At 38.9% G+C, this 19113-nt stretch overlaps 1 pseudogene across 1 annotated transcript in view; it reads right to left on the bottom strand.

Annotated features, from left to right (window-relative positions):
- Positions 1 to 895: 895 nt before the first annotated feature.
- LOC308506483 (extracellular sulfatase Sulf-2-like) overlaps positions 896 to 19113 on the bottom strand; it is a 42661-nt pseudogene continuing 24443 nt past the window's right edge. Inside the window, exon 6 of the transcript in view lies at positions 896 to 3049. The product of the transcript in view is annotated as an extracellular sulfatase Sulf-2-like (transcript). The remainder of the gene's footprint in view (positions 3050 to 19113) is intronic.

Below are 19113 nucleotides of genomic sequence, written 5' to 3'. Positions count from 1 at the left end.
CTGGTCATGGGCTGGGGTTTTGAACGTTGTATAACAATACTTAAGACTACAAAATGCCTTTACAAATACAATTTCATTAAAACTTGGGACATACATCAACTTCATTTCTCTTTAGTACTTTAAAAAACATTAGTTCTGGGACAGATGACAAAAGAATAGTGGGAGAAATGGTATCTGGTCAAGAAGAAAAATGTGTCCACAACCGCCAGGGCTTTTATCTTACACTGACCACAAAGCATTTACTGATATCACCACTCTTGAAAACTGGGTTTTCTTATTAGTCAGATTCCCCTGAAAGTGTGCATGCTGGTTACATGTAAATAGATACATATAGTCACATAGTGAAGTTAGTTTCTTCAGAGACGATGAGGGTTATGGTGCTAGACACGTGTCATTTCTTTTGTACTATTGACTCACTGTCAAACTCTGTGCACCATTGTCAGCATTTGCAAGTTGCCTCTGTCCTGCTTCTTAGTTCCTTCTTCATGACAAACCAAAGGATAAGAGGATTCAAAACAGGGTTGTTCCTCCCTTGTGATTTAAAAAAAACATTCCAGTGACTTTTTACCCTCGAGGGAAATTTCCAAGAAATCTCTGTTCTTTTTCCCTTCTGAGCCTCTCAGAGAGGGTTAGTGGTGACTTTTTAATATAAAAATGCATTTTGTGCAGCTGGTGAGGTATTATCCAAAGCAAAAGCAGGGACAAAACTGGACTTCCCAAAGTATCACAGCTCCTGATGGTTCTCTTCCAGAATTTGCCATGTTGACTAAAAACAAGTTCTATGTCTCTCAGGTCTCCTGGCTAACAGCATAGGTCTGCTTGAAATCATACATGGCTTTTCATTGTCTGTACAGTCAGAGGATGCCTCTGTTTTTGGAGGTCCGTCTCGTGCTGCTTAACCTTCCCACCTTTCCCACAGCTGTCCCCTGTACTGCTCATAGCTTCCTCCATCTTTAAGCCCCAAGTCCATGTTTCTGTCCAGGGGTTATACTGCCTGTAACCCTTGCAACTCCTCAGCTCCTTGAGCTGTACATGTAGCTGATTGATTATATCCCTGTCCAGCGTATTCACTGCATTCATCAACTGGTGGGGGTCTGTGTTGAGATCAAAGTACTTGAGGAAGCCGTTTACAAATTCACAGAGGAGGAAATTGTGGGTCTCCCTGATTATCCTCATGCCCTAGTATGTGTTGCTGTTGGCACTGGCGCAGACACCGAAGGGCCCCAGAGTCCGGAGAGGTGCAGTCTGCCAGTGCTGGTTGTCAAGGGTAAAGTACGTGAGGCCCGGCATGCTGCACATGTCCTTGTTCTGCAGTCACTTGAGCAGCTTGCAAAGTTTCTTCTTGCACTTCTGCTCCTCCATCAGCCACACCTTGTCTTTCTCTTGCAGCCCCTTCCTGACAGGATGCAGACCCACTGGAGCCTTTGTGCCTAAGGAGGCCTTTGTTCTGGGTGTGATAACTGATATGTGACTATCACATTCTTCTGGCTGCTTTTTCTTCAGGTGACCTCGGACTTCCCTCAGCTTCTTACCTTTGTTCTGCAGAGTTTTGATCTCATGGTCAATGTACAGCTTGTGGTCTTCCCAGGCCTGCAGAGATTTGTACAGGTTCAGGTCACACTGGACCATGTCTTTCTCTAAGATGTAGCACCCATGTGTGACTTTAATGGGGTTGTGGGCTGAGTAGTCTGGGAGGCCTCCAGTGCCACTGAAGTTTCTGCTGTCCCTGTCATCTTGGTCCTTAGTGGCCCCCGGCCAGTGCCCCTTAGTAAGGTTGAGGAGCTGGAATGTGTCATCCAGACCTATATGGTGTGCCTCACTCTCCATCCCGATGGCCACTGAGCGGAGGGAGCCATACAGCAATAGCTGAACTTGTACTTCTTCTTGAAGAACTTTTTCCAGTGTCTGGGTGGGCGGCGTTTGTAGTCCCTGAGGTCACAGGTACAAGCCCCGCTGTCCTGTACCCCGCAGTACTTGGGCACCAGGTTGGACAGGACTCTTTCCGCAGGCCCTGTGGAGACCTTGCACTTGTGCAGCTTCCGCGCACACACGGCCACTTCTGCCCCAGCTGCTCACGTGTGGTCCGATACTCGGCACGCTGGCGCAGTTCTTTCACACTCTGGTACTTGGGCAGGAAGCTCTCCTCCTGGGCTTCCACCTTGTCACTGTCCCTTTTGTGGAGCAGTTTGTCTCTCTCCACCAGGAAGGACGCCCACCAGACCCTCATCTTCTTTTTCAAATGAAACCGATTCACCAGGTGCTCGGTGTCCAGCAGTTTGAGGATGGATTTCCCATCTATACCCAAGGGATGTCCAGGGCAGTGGAAAGTGGTCAATACTGAGGCTGATATGGGCAAGCCTGCCTCCCCGTTGGAGCCCCTCGCATAAATCGGGACCCTAACGTGGAACTCGTTGGGCATGGACTTCCCCTTGACAGGTCTAATTGGCCGATGTGGTAGCCGTGGTCAGAGGTGTACACCATGTAGGTGTTGTCCAGCTCGCTGGTCTCCACCAGCATGTTGTAAATCGTCTCCTTGGAGTCTCCACCATCACGAGGGTCTGTCAGCGCTTCCGCTGCAGCATGTCAATGAATTCCATGTGGATGGGCTTCCTGGGTCCTGTGTAGCACATGACCTATGCTTGTGAGGGTTGGACACTTAGCTGTAGCTCGGCGCCATGTGCTGCAGGCGTTGGGGAAGAGGCAGGAGTCTTGGGGGTCCGAGTCCTCAGGGCCGTGGGGGGCTGCGTGCCTGATGACCATTAGGCCTGTGTGGGTACATCTTTATGAAGTAGCTCACGCTGTCGTTGATTATGACGTCCACCGGGTAAACCTTGGAGTAGTCAAAGCCATGCTTCTTCTTCACCCTGTCCTGACAATCGCTAGTTATAAAATCGAGAGTGTTTAAGGAGGCCAACCCACTGCTTCCATCCCGGTGGCACATTGGAACCATTGCATTCCTTCAGGTACTTCCCAGAGAAAGCTGTCGGATAGGTAGCCCGTACTGCCAAGGCACATGGCAATGGTGCAGCTCGGCGTCCTGGGCTTCCATCTGCACAAGGATAATGTTGGGCAGATACTTCCGTGGTCCCTCAAACCTGCCTTTCAGGTGGTGGTGGGACAGGAATGCAGAATTTCCACCGGGCAGAGAGAGAACCCTTGCTGAGAGCTGACAAAGCAGGAGGCCAGGGAGTGCCATTTTATGTTATTGCTGATCCATTGCTTCTTGCAGGAGGCAGGAGTCTAAGGTTTCATCTTGTGGATTTATTTCTTTGCCCTGTTGACTCCGGGATCAGCAGGCCTCGGGGCATAAGGGACTCCGCCCCGCTGTCACTACCTCCACAACTGCAGCAGCTGCTGCCTACCCCTAGGATGTTTTTTTTTATTCCTACTACTGGAGTCCCACAAAAATCCTGTGTTATAGGTGGGACTTCTATTTTTGGCCTTTTTTTAGTTTTTATTAATAATTCTGAATGCTGTCTAAAAACAACAAATACTATGTTTCTTAGGCCAAGAAAAAATAATTTCCTAATCATTGGTAGGAATTCCTCCATTGGGCATTTAGAATTTTGTGTTAGGTTCTGGGTACTGATCGAAACGAATGAGCAGATGGCCAGGAGGAAAGTATGTAGGAGAGTAGCTCGTAAAATCATAGAGAAATAAATTTTGAGAGTTATAAAATGATAAAAGGCACTGCTTATAATTTTTAGGCTGGATCCGAGATGAGGCAATAATGTAGTACAAGGCATGACAATTAAATTCATGAACTTGCCACCGCACACACTTACATTGGCAACACTGTACAAACAGCTCGGTAAGGTTTCATAACCTTGGTATATCAATATCTCACAGCTGTGTTCATTTTGACCTGTGGTAGTGTCTTACTGAATGGTGTTCATTATTATTATTGCATGTTTTTGTGTGCTGTTGCAAGAATGTCTGAGATTGAATTAGAGCAAGGAACAAACATTAAATTTCTTGTTAAACTTGGTAAAAGGGAAGTGAAATCAGGGACATATTTGTCCAAGTTTATGGGGATAATGCCATGAAGAAAATGGCAGTGTACAAATGGATTAAATATTTTTCTGAAGGGAGAGAACGTGTCACTGATGAAAAGAGGTCAGGGCAGCCAGTCACGAACAGAACTGATGAAAACATTGCACCCAAAAATTTGTCGAACTGTGCTTCAAAATCATCAGCTGACTGTGAGAAGCACAGCAGACTAAGTAAACATCGATGGGGAATCAGGAAAATCTTAATTGAAAATCTTGGCATGAGAAAGGTGTGTGCAAAAATAGTCCTAAGGGAGCTCTTGCATCATGACAATGCACCAGCTCACACAGCACTGTCAGAGAGGGAGTTTATAACCAGTAAACAAATAACTGTATTGGAACATTCTCACTACTCACCTGATATGGCCCCCAATAACTTCTTTCTTTACCTCAAGATAAAGAAAATATTGAAAGGAAGACATTTTGATGACATTCAGGATATCAAGAGTAATACGATGACAGTTCTGATAGCCATTCCAGTAAAAGAGTCCCAACATTGCTTTGAAGGGTGGACTAGTATTGGCATTCATGCATAGCTTCCCAAGGAGAGTGCTATTCAGCAATGAGGTATGTAGCACTTTTTCTAGGATGAGTTTGCAGACTTCATTGTCTGAACTCGTATAACCAGCTCTCCAGAAAAAGAGAAGAAAAAGCTCAATTTTTTTAGGATTTGTTAATTTCTATTGTGTAAATATTCTCACCATGGCCAATTTCAAGCTACAAATATGATCTCACTGGATGCAGTGTTGAGAAGAGATATGCAGTAGTACAATAATATATAGTATTTCTATCATGCAGCTTTAGGTGTAAATAAACTCAATCATAAATAATAGTAAAATAATTAGGAAGTGATTAGGTATATTTATTATCTTTTTAAAATAATTTGTTTAAGTTTGTATGATTTAATTTTAAATAATGGATAGTTTGGCAACCTGTTTGCAAACTACCTGAAAATTTAAAAATTAGCTTTGGGGAATTTTTTGCTCAAAATGGCAGAAAAGGTGAATGTAATGCTTGCCTCCTCTCATGATCACATCAAAATTATAACTGAACTACAGAACAACCATCATTGAGAATCACCTGAAGTCGAGCTGAACAGAAATCCTATAACTAAAGACATACAGAAGAAGCCACCTTAAGACTGGTAGGAGGAGAAGAGAAGTGAAATGGGCTGCTCCCACCCCTGTGTGTGGCACTTAAAAATTGGCTGAGGGATATCTCAGCTGAAGAGGTGCCCCCCAAGGAGTGAAGCGTCCCAGCCTCACACTAGGCTTCCAGCCCAGGTTTCCTGTGCCAGGAAGAGAAGTCCCCACAAATTCTAGCCTTGAAAACCAGCAGAAATTATGGTTGAGTGAGGTGGAGGATGGCTGGAGACACAGGCATTACATTTAAAGGGATCACACGTTCTTACTCACTGACAGATTCACTTACTCTGAGCTCCAACACTGGGGCAGCAGCTTGAAAGTGCCAAGGGACATAATGGGGAGGAAGTGAATTATCTAGCTTCAGTAAAAATGGCTGGAAAGATAGCTTTCTCCCAGCTATTGTTCCTTTTTTGAGCCATCACCCCACTATCCATGCAGATGCAAGCTGCCACTATGTCAGAGTCTCCAACAACCTAACACCATTCACCTCACCCTGGTGACTCCCTGTAACCGCACCCCACCCAACTTTCAGACCCATCCAAGTCACGTCCAGTAGCTTTTCAATACAAATAGCCTGCTTTGGCTCCTGCTGAAGACTTTCCAAAATTTTCTCAAAGGTTCACAAACCCCAAAGAAGCAGCCTCTGGTCTTGGCATGCACTGGGTGGCAGCTACTTTGTGGTTCATTCCAGGTGGCTCTAGCAGGATACGAGATATGACTGAACTCAGCTTGTGGTAGAGTCCCTCCAAGGAGGCCCCAGGACCAGCACACTTGGTGGCCAGCTTTGGACTGAGCTGGAACACCATTCAGCAGCCTCTGTGGATGATACATCAGAAGGGAAGACTGGGCAGATCCTTCCTTGTAAAGTGATTCCTGTACCTAGGATCTAGCCCTTACATATCTCCTCCACTATAGCCACGGCCGTCCTCACAGCCAATCAACCTGAGGGTCAAACCCTCCCCTTAATATGGAAATAGCAACCAAGGCTCAACTACAACAGGAGGGTACACACAACACCCCCAAGGGAAACTCAGCTCACGTAACCTGGGAGACTGAGCCATGTGCCCCCCAGGACACCTACTACATAACGCCACTCTACTGAGACTGGGAGACATAGTAGCTCCACCTAATATATAGAAACAAACACAGAGGGAGGCAGCCAGATGGGGAGACAAAGAAACATGTCCCAACTTAAAGAACAGGAAAAAGCTTCGGGAAAAGAACTAAACAAAATGGAGCCAAGCAATTTGTTTATAAGGATGTTTAATGATTTCAGGGAGAACTTCAACAAAGAGAAGTTCTGTATGTTTTCTACATACAAATGAAGATAGAAAACATAAAAAGGACCCAGCCAGAAATTAAGAATACAATAACTGAAATGAAGAATACATTAGAGGGAATCAATAGTAGATTAGATGAAGCAGAGGATTAAATCAGCAATTTAGAAGATAAGGTAGCAGAAAACATCCAATTGGAACAGTAAAAAGAAAAATGAATTTAAAAAAAAAAATGAGGATAGTTTAAAGGGCCTCTGGACATCAAGCACAACAACATTCACATCATAGGGGTACCAGAAGCAGGAGAGAGAGCAAGGAATTGAAAGTCTATTTAAAGAAAAAAATGACCAGGAACTTCCCTAAAATGGTGAAGGAAATAGACATACTAGCCCAGGAAGCACAAAGAGTCCCAAACAAGATGAACCAAAAGGGGCCCACACCAAGACACATCATAATTAAAATGCCAAAGGTTAAAGACAAAAAGAGAATCTTAAAAACAGGAAGAGAAAGGCAGTTAGTTACCTACAAGGGAGAACATATAAGACTGTCAGCTGATTTCTCAACAGAAATTTTACAGGCCAGAAGGAAATGTCATGAAATATTCAAAGTGACAAAAGCAAGGACCTACAATCAAGATTATTCTACCCAGCAAAGCTATTATTTAGAATCGAAGGACAGATAAAGAGCTTCCTAGATAAGAAAAAGCTAAAGGAATTCATCACTCCCAAATCAGTATTGCAAGAAATGTTAAAGGGACTTCTTTAAGAAGAAGAAAACAATAAAATCAAAAAACAAAAAAATAAAATAGCAGCAGTAACTACGTATCTATCAACAATTACTGTAAACATAAATGGTTTAAATGCTCCAGTCAAAAACATATGGTAGCTGAATAGAAAAGAAAACACCGCTCTTACATATGCTGCCTGCAAGAGACTCAATTCAGATCAAAAGATACAGACTTGAAGTAAAGGGATGGAAAAAAAATATTTCATGAGAATGGAAATGAAAAAAAAAAAGGTGGAGTAGCAATACTTACACCAGACACAATAGAATTTAAAACAAAGGCTGTAACAAGAGACAAAGGAGGACCCAATAATCCCACTTCTGGGTATTCATCTGAAGAAACCCAAATCTCTGTTTCAAAGGGACATGTGCATCCATATGTGCATTGCAGCATTGTTTACTATAGCTACGATGTGGAAGCAACCTGAGTACCCATCAACACATGAATAAAGAAGAGGTTGTACGTATATACAATGGAATATTACTCAGGTATATATATATATATATTACTCAGATATATATATATATATATATATATATATATATATATATATATATATATATGTGAAATCATATGGCATTTGTCATATGCATTTGTGAAATGGCTATAGTGGAGGCCGTGGCTATAGTGGAGGAGATGTGCAAGGGCTAGATCCTAGGTACAGGATCTAACTAGGATAGATAGGTAGATCTATCCTGCCTATAGGTAGGTAGGTAGGACACCTATAGGTAGGATAGGTATATTTTCTTTATATATATATATCAGACAGAAAAAGACAAATGCCATATGATTTCACTTATATGTGAAATCTGAAGAATAAAATAAAGAACAAAATAACAAATAAAGAAATAGAAACAAGCTCATAGTTACCGAGAACATTTTGATGGTGCTAGATGGGAAGGGAGTTGGGGGAATAGGTGAAAATGGGGAAGGGATTAAGAAGTACAAATTGGTAGTTACAAAATAGTCATGGAGATGCAAAGTTTAAGTCAATAATATTGTAAGAGCTATGTATGGTTTCAGATGGGTACTAAATTTATTGGAGTGATTACTTTGTAAGTGATGTAAATGTCTAATGACTATGTCGTACACCTGAAACTAATGTAGTGTTGTATTTCAACTGTAAGTGAGGAATATATATATTTAAAAAAATAAAATTAACTTCAAAAAAAATAAAAATTAACTATTGGCATCTAGTATAAGCCCTTTTTAGCATACCAAGAGATTAATGGAAGACTTGACTCCCTCAGATATTTTACGATACACATGGAGAAGGATAAGATTTTAGTATGTTATTCTAGAGGGTATCACCAGGACCAAGAGGTACAAAATACATAAAATGGTAGATTCGGGATCAATTTTATGACCAGACTTTTTAACAGTGAAATTTTCCAGTGTGATTGGCTATTTTGAGCAATAGATCTTCACTGAAAATATCCAAAGAGACACTTTAGACTGAAAATATCCATGAAGAGACTGAATGACCTTAGATAATAAATAGTTTTGTGGAAGGCCCTCAGAACTGCTGTGGCTAGACCTAAATGATGCCTTCCAACTCTAAGTTTCAAATGATGATTTTGATGACCAGATATTTGCTTTTATAACTTCTTGATTCATGATTTCAAGTCAAGCATGCCAAAATCCATTCATGAAATTATTTTTACTGAGCCCTATGGGTGCAGTGCTGCTTAAAAATAAATTGGACAGGACAGTGTACACCTCCGTGCTTGTACTATATAGGCAAAAAGTTAGAAATGTCAGGACTGGCTTAGATCCCATCAATCTGATGATCCCCACAGGAATAAAAGGAAAGCTAGAGGAGAAAAAAAAAAAAAAACATTTTCACCCAGCAGACTTCTAAAGAGCATGTAAAAGAGAAACAGGGAAAGCAAGAGAAATAATGTACCCACTCTCCCAGCCAGAGTCTGTCACTGGCCTTGGTTCTGGACTTTAAATGTTAGGGACATTTAGTGGAGCGATAAAACAGTGTGAGGTTAACAAGGACAGACCGGATTTGTCTATTTGCAGAGATCTCTAAAATAGACACCAGAAATGGGGGGGAAATGCAGGATTTCATAGCTCTGTGTATCTAGGTTTTGATAGAAAATTGAGAGGCATCCATAAATGAAAGTTAACTAAAAATAAAGTTGTCACTTGAGTAATTTGAATATGCATGCACTTTATCCCAAACTTCTTCGTTATTTCCAGAACATTTTAGTACCATTTAAAAATTCAGCTTTGAAAAACTTAAGATAAAAACAGAGATTCACAAGAAAAGAATCCGAGTACAATCAAAGTGGAGAAGTGGAGCTATGGGTGAAAATCTGGTAACCAACCATAGATAGCATAACTAACCATAGAGAGGGTCCTAAGGACACTTTTGTATGCTTGACTCATTTTGACATTTATCTTTCAATCAGATGTTAATGCTTTAATTTGTCAAACAAATGATGTATTTGTGAGGTTGATTTATATTTCTCCTTTACCAAATTTTTAAAATTAATCTGCTAGTATCAAAGCAAATTTGTCTTGAATGTCTAGATAAATTGACCACTAGGATTAAAAACAACAACAACAACAACAACAAAAACCACATTGTTACTCAAGCTGTGGTAATGATTGGGTAATGAAACCAGCATTTTAGGCCATGCATTTTCACCTCCAGGAGACCCCTGCAACCATTGTCACCCAAGTATAGCAGAGGAGAGGACATGAGTGCCCTGGGAAGGCACTGGGGAAAGAATCCACAGTAGCCCGAATCAATGTCTCATATTTTTAATCAGTGCAAACATTTGTGATTTTGACTTCATAAACCTCCATACCTATTATAATAAAAATGAAATTTCAAAACGCTTTTCTCCAATACTTTTAGGATTATTGACATGTCAATAAGATGAATCATGTGTATCCCATAGCTTCAGATATACCCTGGCATACCAGCCCTGGGGTTATGCACATCCCAGTTTGAGACTCAAGCTCTAAGGATCAAGAAGCCATCTCTGCTCCTGTATACTCATTTGCATAGGCACAGTGCACTGTCATGCGCATTTTGGCATCCTCACAAACACTTCGCTTACTGATGATACCTAGACTAAGTCACCTCCAGGTCATATGATTGAAAGGGACCTTAGAAGGCCAATTTATCTAGTCTCTGGCCTTGAGGGATAACCACATTGAAATTACCAAAGACATGAGAACACAGATTGGTCCATAAGCTCTGCAGAGAAAGAATCCCATAAACAATCTGGGAATCTCATCCCATTTTAACATCAGGAAGTTCCTTCTTCAGAAAATATACAATGCATTTTAACGCTACATATCTCTTGGGAGACCAAAACACAAAACAAAAGAAAAAAACTCAGATAACTTAATTATAAAAAGGCTTTTGCACCAAGGGCCATCAGTTATATCCTACATGATGGCAAAAATGTTATTAGAATGTTTCTAGAATATACATGCTATTGAGAGTAAAATTAAAACATCAGTTTAATTTTCTGTTGTATTTGTAGCTTAATATTTAACCTGAAATATTCTTTTCAGTTGCCAAGTAAGAATGAAGATTTTTACCTTACAAAGACTTAAGCAATTCTTTTTACTAAAACTAAACATATGCTGTGCTAATAGGTTAAATAAGAAAGAGGGTAAAGACAGGTCTACTTTTAAAATGGAAAAAAAAACATTAAATCTGCTCTGTGTTTGCAGGAAATGAGGGTTAGCTGTGTGCTGGCAAAGCTGTGTGTATATTTATCACCTGGTATCTAAGAAGCACTCAACAAATGTTGTTGAATGAATGAATGAATGAATGAATGAATGAATGCTTATAATAATTTTCATACGTGCCAATGATTACCAGACTTATCAAGGAGGCAATGAAAGTGGAAGTATAAATTCCAGATGCAGACAATAATTTTAAAATGAGAATAATGAATATACTTGGTATCATTCCTAAGACCATCACTAACATTAAGTAAAAAGAGGCGATATGATAGTTTAGAATTTTAAAAGTACAACTACCAAAATTCAAATCCCAGTAGAAAAGCTAAATAAACCTGAGCATGCAAAAGGGCACAGAGAATGAAAGAAATATTTAAGGAATCATTCTCATAGAAACAGATATGCAGCATAGGTTAGATCATTTGTTTTATTCTTTGCAATATAAACTGAAATTCAACTGTATGTAATTTAGAGTTGTTTTAATACAGATAAATGTTTAATAGAGATAAAAACTGGGAATTTGTGATCCCATACTAATTTCCAGTCCTGAGAACATCTTATTTAAAGGCAAATATATGACTTCCTATTATCATTCAAAAGTAACAGTTGCATGTCAATAGCTTTCATAGAATGATTTCCTTTGTTGTGCTTCACAAATATTTTGCAAGGTAGGTATTACTCTGCCCACCTTATATATGAGAAAACTGAGGCAGGAGGGTTTTGTAAATCATCGTGATCACAGAGCAAGTAAGTGGTCTTTAGGATTCAAATCCAAGATTTATCTAGTATTTAAGCTGTTTCTCTAAAACTCTCATATTTTTTCAGGTATTATTAAAAGGAATGTAAAAATAGCATTAAAATTTTCACAGAGCTTCAGTTTAGGCTGTACTAATAAAATTCTAGAGTAAAAATTCCATGAATGGGGCAAAATAATGTCTGGTTATATTTTAAATATTAAGTGGGGAAGTACTGCTAGTGCTCTCTGAACCTGTGGGCACAAATACAGTTTTGAGTTGTTTTTCTTTTTGTTTGTGTATATTTAAATATCTGATGTACTGAGTATCATAACATCTAACTTATTTTTAAATGTTATTTATAAATGATCAATTTTGAGAATCAGACAGGAAAGTTATTCAGAATACAAATTAGTAAAATACAGGTCCCAGATTGCTGTCTACTGTTACATCTAAATTAACAGCTTATATTTGGACAGCACTTTGGAGGGCAGATAGCATTTCCCAAAATGTGTTTGTTCTATGGAATATCTTCCCATCAGGAGTGCTGTCTGAGGGCCAAATAAGCTTAGGAAACACAGTGACATATGTCTTCTTGGACAGTCACAAAACATTAGCATTTTAAAGATCAAGAGTCTTTCACTGAAGAAACCTATTTCGTGATTTTACTTAATATTTCTCAAACGGAAGTAACCATGGAGTCTTTTCGTTTTTATTTTTTCTGGTAAAATCTATTAATATCCACTAGAAATAGAAACTATTGATTATCCTATTTCATCCTCAAACAAATCATGTGAAAGGGATGACCTCATCCCTACCTTTTTGAGACCTATCAAGGGTACCAGACTATTAAGTAGCAGAGAGAGGATTTGCACTTAGATCTTCAGACTAAGTCCAGAGACCCCCTTTCTCTTTTTACTTGAATACAGTTTTTGTTTGTTTGTTTGTTTGTTTGTTTGTTTGTTTTTCATCTCCACCAGTATCTTTGTGCTCCATTTATTTTAAACCCATGTGTCTCATGCTGAAGGAAATTGCCTGTGCTGCCACTTCATGCAGCACTTTAGGATTCTGTTCCAATTTGAAAAAAGAATTCTTGATAACAGAATTGCTGTGTTAAAAATTTGTTTAAAGCTAAAGCAGAAAACCACTCATGAGTAACACTGGCAGTTAAATGGTACCATCTGGAGCAAGAGGCATCTGAAAGTATCCTTATTTAAGAACCAGTTTACAAATAATAACAGACCCCTGGAATTAAGCAGTTAGCTCCTTTGTCATGTATAACAGCATTCAAGGGAAACAGTTTGCTTCAGTGCTTTTGAATCTTCACGCACAAAAATATCAGGATATTTTGGCTCTTTCCTTAGAAATACCAATGTGAATCTCTTAAATCAATAACATTAAGAGTAACAGATAATCCAGTTCCTGTTCTCCAGTTTCATAGACATGGACAAGAAATAAATTTTCTTATTAGAAGAAGAGGAAAGAAATTAAATTTATGTGGGTTACAGCTCAAGAAAGAAAGAAGGGAGGCATTTTTGAACACAATGAAGGATTTACTTTATAACAAACAGAAATATTGTATAAATTCTACAAAGTTTCTAGTTATTTGTTGCAAATTATGTTTTCACTTTAAATTTTGCATCTTCCCAGCATTCACCAAAATCAGATTTTGATTACTTTGTACTGTGTATACGAGTATATAGCATAGATTACTTTGTACTGTGTATACGAGTATATAGCATATCGCGCATGCTCAAGAATTATTTGTAGATCTCAATAAACATAAAGAAAGACAGGGACATAAGCACCGGTACAACAAGGAGTAAAAGCAAGGAGTATTTATTCCTTTATGGAAAGAAATGCAAAGCGATTCTCAGACCAATGAAGTCAGCTCCTGGGGGAAATGTTTTCCTATCTTAAAATGGTACTATTTGTACTGCACACTGCCCTGTAAGGTAAACAGACACATACTGCTCAAAACCAAAGAAGACTGACCAAGGGTTGTTGGTGGGGGCGGCTCTGGCCACTGCAGGGCTTGCTAGGCCGTATCCAGGCTTGAGGGGATCAAAATCTCTGTAAGCTTTGTCCCAGAGACTAAAATCTTTCTATTTCACTTACTTTCTATCCATCAGTTGGATAGACCTCATTGAAAACAACTTTTTTGTGGTGTAAATTTATTTGTACATTTCCCTTATGATAGCATTGAACAAATGTGTTAATATAAAGGAACCTAGGCTCACCTGTAGAACGCCAATAACACTTATATTTCGTATCTATTTTCACCACAAGATGTTTTTTTTTTCTCTGTAGACAAAAACAACTTTTTAAGGCCAGATTAGATTTGAACATGTATAACATCATTGTTAAACTATACTGGAATCACACACAGCTGCACAGTCTGTGAAAAGCAAAACGCTCTGAAGAAAAACCACCTGTAAGTACTTTATGAATTTAAAATTTTTGTTATCACACTATCCTCAAGTATAATGTAAATGTTGTATTCTAAATCTCACATTCTTCTCAAAAATAGGACCTCATCAGTGTCTCTGAGAGATAAAAGAGGTGAGGTAATGAGGAGAGGTACTATGAGAACTTCAACACAGTTTAGAAATGTAAATACTATAGAGGGAATGAACAAACCACCCAGGAGGATATTTGTGTATAGGAAAAACAACGCTGAATATTAGATTGCTCCTCAGTCTCCTCACGTTCATGGATACATAAACTAAGTTTCTCTTGTTTTTCTTCTTAATAGTTAATTTGTAATAGTTAAACATAAAAATATTATGACAAATAATTATTTAGCTAGAAGTGCATTTGTATTTTAGCAATAGCTTTCTGATATTGCTTCTTAAGTGTTTTATCATAAATATTTTCTGTGTCTGTACAGTGTGTGTATACTTCAGAGGATACCGACTCTGCCAACACATCAACACTTTAGAATGGATAACACAAGTTAAACCCATTTTCTTTTTAAATTCTTAGTGGAAAGAGCATTCTTTTCTTTTCCACACTCGATTTCCAGTCCTCATGTACAAATAGCATCAAGACCTTTTCAAGTTTTTTTTTTTTTTAATTATTTCAATTTTCTATTTACCAAAGACAGTGGCTAACGTCTAGAGAAAGAGGTACAGAAACATCTGAGCTATGCAAATTTCATCTTTTCTCCTCAGGTCCTGTCCTATCACTGGGATTTTACTCTGTTCCATGTGAATACATTGATTTAAAACCAATTCATAGAATGAAAGGAATGCAGGAGGTATGGTTAATATGTCAGGCACAGTTCAAAATATAGTGACAAGATAGTCTGCAATAGCTAAGCAACTCAGCTTTACCCCATTTCCTCTGCTGTTTCTGGGAATCTGTTCCATCAAATCTCTTGCCCACCTCAGAGGACCTGAGGGAACCTGAAGTGCTGACAGTTACTTAGGAAGGAAGAAAAAGGTGGGATGGGAACAGTTCCCCAAAGCCTAGTTTCATCAAACATCCTTCATGTTCAGTAGTGGTTCTTCAATGATTAGGTGTCCCTAGGTGGCTTTTCCATGATATCATATATTGTACTTTTTTACTTTTTCAGAGTGCTTTCACTTTTTTTTCATCTCATAGTTCCACATTTTCTGGGCATGTGGAGTGACTGTACCATATTTTGCGTTTACCATAGCTTACACAAAACTTTCTATTTTGGTAACATTTAAGATGTCGTTATATGTTGTGACACATTCTGGTAATTTGGGCAAAGAGAAATAAAGCATTCACTAATACAGCATATTTACAAATAGGTATAAGGAGCTAGCTTTGCATAATGCTACTAGCAATCAAAAGGTTTAATTTACAGACTGAATGTCTGTGTAATGCAGTCTTTAAATATGGAGGGGAAAAAAGCCCTCTAAAAATGAAAAGCACCTTGGGCACCTTTTTTTTTCCTTTTTTTGAATAAATTCCTTAGAAGCTTTCATAAACTAATCTTTCTGTCTCAAGGTAATTATGTTTAAAAGAAACCTGCAAAAAGCTAATAATTGATCTGTATAGGCTTAAATGTAAATTACTTATACCTGTTCATCGTGGTGGAAGGGGGGATTGAAAAATGACTGACGCATTTATTGCACTTGGGAGGATGATGTCAGTGGGGAGACTGATGTTGATACGATTTGCTTTTGTGGAACCATATGTACATTAAATCATTCAGTGGTAGATTGTGGGGGTTCTTAGAGTTTGATTTGATATTTTAAGTTCCAACACGAACTCACATTTTAGTATTAAGTTGTAAAATAGAGTTCTCAATTATAATATAAAAATAAAATTCATCTGAATAAAAGTAATGTCATAACTAGTGACTGATTCCTCTAGAGAACATATAATTTTCACAGGAGTGGTAGAATGTGCAAATACACACACACGTATACACACACACTTGCTTTAGAAGTCAATATGTAGTTGTGCGAGTGGGGAAAGGGTTAAGTCAAACCATTTATTTTCTAAATTATGTCTAGTTGAAACTAACATTAAAATTTACTTGAGAAGCCTGAGTCTTTTCAATTTATATGAAAAAGATACATTCATATTACTTAATAGGAATTGCTTATATAACACACTGTGTGCCAGGCTCTGCACCAAGTATTTTATATGTAAAAGTTCATTTAAGTATCTCAAGAACTGAATGAGATGTGCTCTATCATTGTGCCCACTGTACAGATGAGAAAACAAGGCCCAGAGAGTTTAAGGGATTCAAACCTTGTCAGGCTCAGAGACCACACTCTGAACCCTATGCATACTGTCTCTAGGTGCTCGTTACAGGGATGTTTTATGGCAGAAGTGTTTCATGGAGGTGAAAGATTGAAAACATGCCTGATTATCTACAGGGTAGACGAAGGCCAAAGTAGGATCCAGGAGGGCTGAGAGCTTGTCTGTCTTACTCACTCACTGTTTTTGTTTTTGTTTTTGTTTTTGTTTTCCAACACCGAGACCTAGAAGACTACAGTGATCTAACTAAGCATTTAATCAATTTGGGTGAATGACTAAATGCCACCAAATAATCATCGGTGCCTATCGTAGGAATGAAAGTCCCAAGTTTTTATTTATGCCCATATTGGTTCCACTGGTTATAAAAACAGAAGTTATCAGTTCATTTTATAAATATGTGACCCAATCAAACAGATAAGAACAGAAAGGGCAAAGAAAAATTGCAAAGGGTGTTCTTTTGCCTAAATATACTGATCTAAGCTTCTCTCTAAGTCTAAAATTCTAGAGGGGATAAAGTAAGATCAGCTTCTCTCTCAGTTCACCTTCTCCTCTCCCTTTTATCCTCCCTTGCCACCAGCCATGCTTTTTTGGACTAAATAACTCATATCAACTTGTTTTTCTCATTTTCATTTTTGTTGTTGTTTTCCCTAGAAGTGGAAAGCAAGAGAAATTCCAACTGAGTGTCCCATTTATTCAGACATGCAACACAAATATCTATTTCATCTTTTTTCAAACTGCCTACATCCCCATTTTTCACTTATAATCCAACCATTTTATTGAGAAAATAGATGTGATCAGATAACATCTCCTCATTTTTATAGGTTGCCATTCTAACTGCCAATGTCTCCGGGTATTTGGCCTTCTCTCTGGCTGGCTGCTACTGAGGAACAGCCTCTTGTCATGGGACTTCATCCTTCTTGCCTATTTAAAAACAATTGTTTTTAAACAATTGATCTTCTGCATCATTCATTTCTCCCTCACTCTAAAACCATTTCCATCAATACACAAACGGGCCTTAATTGTACCCATTTTCTAAAAGGAAAAAAATCTCACTGGACCCTAAATCTGTTCCTCTGTCACAACAAAACTTCTTGATTGAGTATGTCAAGAAATCTCAACTCCTTCCCCTCCCATTCTTACCTCTCACATCACTAACGTGTTTAACAAAATTAAAGCTTTTCAAAACTCCGATTGCACTTAGAAAACATTTCAAATTCCTTACCATCACCCACAATATTTTTAAAAACATGGCTTTTACTTACCTCTCCCCACTTGATCCTCACCCAAGCCCTCTCATGCCTTGTGTATATATTTATCTTCCTTCTGTCCCTTGAAAAGTCAAGTGCTTTCCTACTTTGGGCCACTTTCTACTTCTGCAAGGAACACTTGACTCCCTACCTGTCAAAGAACTAGTTACTCCTCATTCAGGTCATATCAAATATCATCTCTTTAGAGAGTCTTTCCTGATTTCGCTGTAGAAGAGGCTTGTATTAGTTATGTATAGCTGTATTAGATATGTATAGTTGTATTAGAAATCACCCCAAAATGTAGTCGTTTAAAATATCAACACTATATATCAATCATCATGTATTTCTCTCACCATTTCTGTCAGGAATTTAGAAAATGCTGGATTGGGTGCTTTAGCTCAGGATCTTGAAGTTTCAGTCACGTGTCAGCTGGGGCTACAGTCGTCTGTAGGCCTGACTGAAGCTGGTTACACACCTCATTGGTGGCTCACTCACATGGCTAGCATGTCAATGTGGGCCATGGTTCCTCTCCAGATGGACTTCCCCCAGGATCTGTTTGTGTGTTCTGACAACACGGAGATCGGTTTGACCCAGAGCAAATAGTCCAAGAGATCAAGCTAGAAATTGCAGTGCTTTTTATGACAGCCTCAGAAGTCACACACCATATTCCACTGATTTTATTGACCAGCCGTAATCAAATGTGGGAGAGGTATATGAATGCTGATAGGTCACTTTGGAGCTTGCTTTCTTTTGTTGTTGTCTTTTTCCTTTAATGTTGTCATCCTTTCCTCCATTTTGAGTAAGGATTCTTTGGTAGTCTACTAAGTTTAATAGTGGCAGAATACAGCAGTGTGTCTTGATCAACACTTGTTCTGATTCATAACATGCAGAAGCTGGGAAAATAAGAAGAAGAAGGAAAAAAAAAAAGTATTTCCCAGAGTCTCTTTTGGCTGAGTGTCAAGATATGATTTAGGTTTACCCAGCCAGGTATACTGACATAAGTTCCTAATTTAGAACTTAGTCACATGTAAAACCAAGCAGGATAAGATCCATACTACTGATCGGCCACATTACTGACATGGTTTCTGACAGAAGCGGCTATTGTGAACCAAGTAGTTATAAGAGCAGCTTCCTGATTCAGCCAATTTCTGATCATAGCAGAGGCAGCAGCTATCTGGGTACTCCATTTCCATGGTATGGTTTGGGGAGTTGTCGAAGCATTCTCATTGACCTCGTTTCTCAGCATTCCCAATGATTTAGGAGTTACCGTTATTTTATAAGTCACTGTATGCTTTCCTTAGCGAGAGTTCTGTTGTCTGTAACTAAAAACCCTGACCATCACAAGTTGCATTAGCTCTATCAGCCAAAATAATACCTAGGCAGTCTGAGATGGGAGTGTGTGTGTGCACATATACCTTTTATA

This window comes from Rhinolophus hipposideros (genome assembly GCF_964194185.1).
Source record: "Rhinolophus hipposideros genome assembly, chromosome: 2".
NCBI classification, from domain to species: Eukaryota; Metazoa; Chordata; class Mammalia; order Chiroptera; family Rhinolophidae; genus Rhinolophus; species Rhinolophus hipposideros.
The sequence above is the reverse complement of the archived record's forward strand: the minus strand, read 5'-3'. Positions and strand labels throughout refer to the sequence as shown.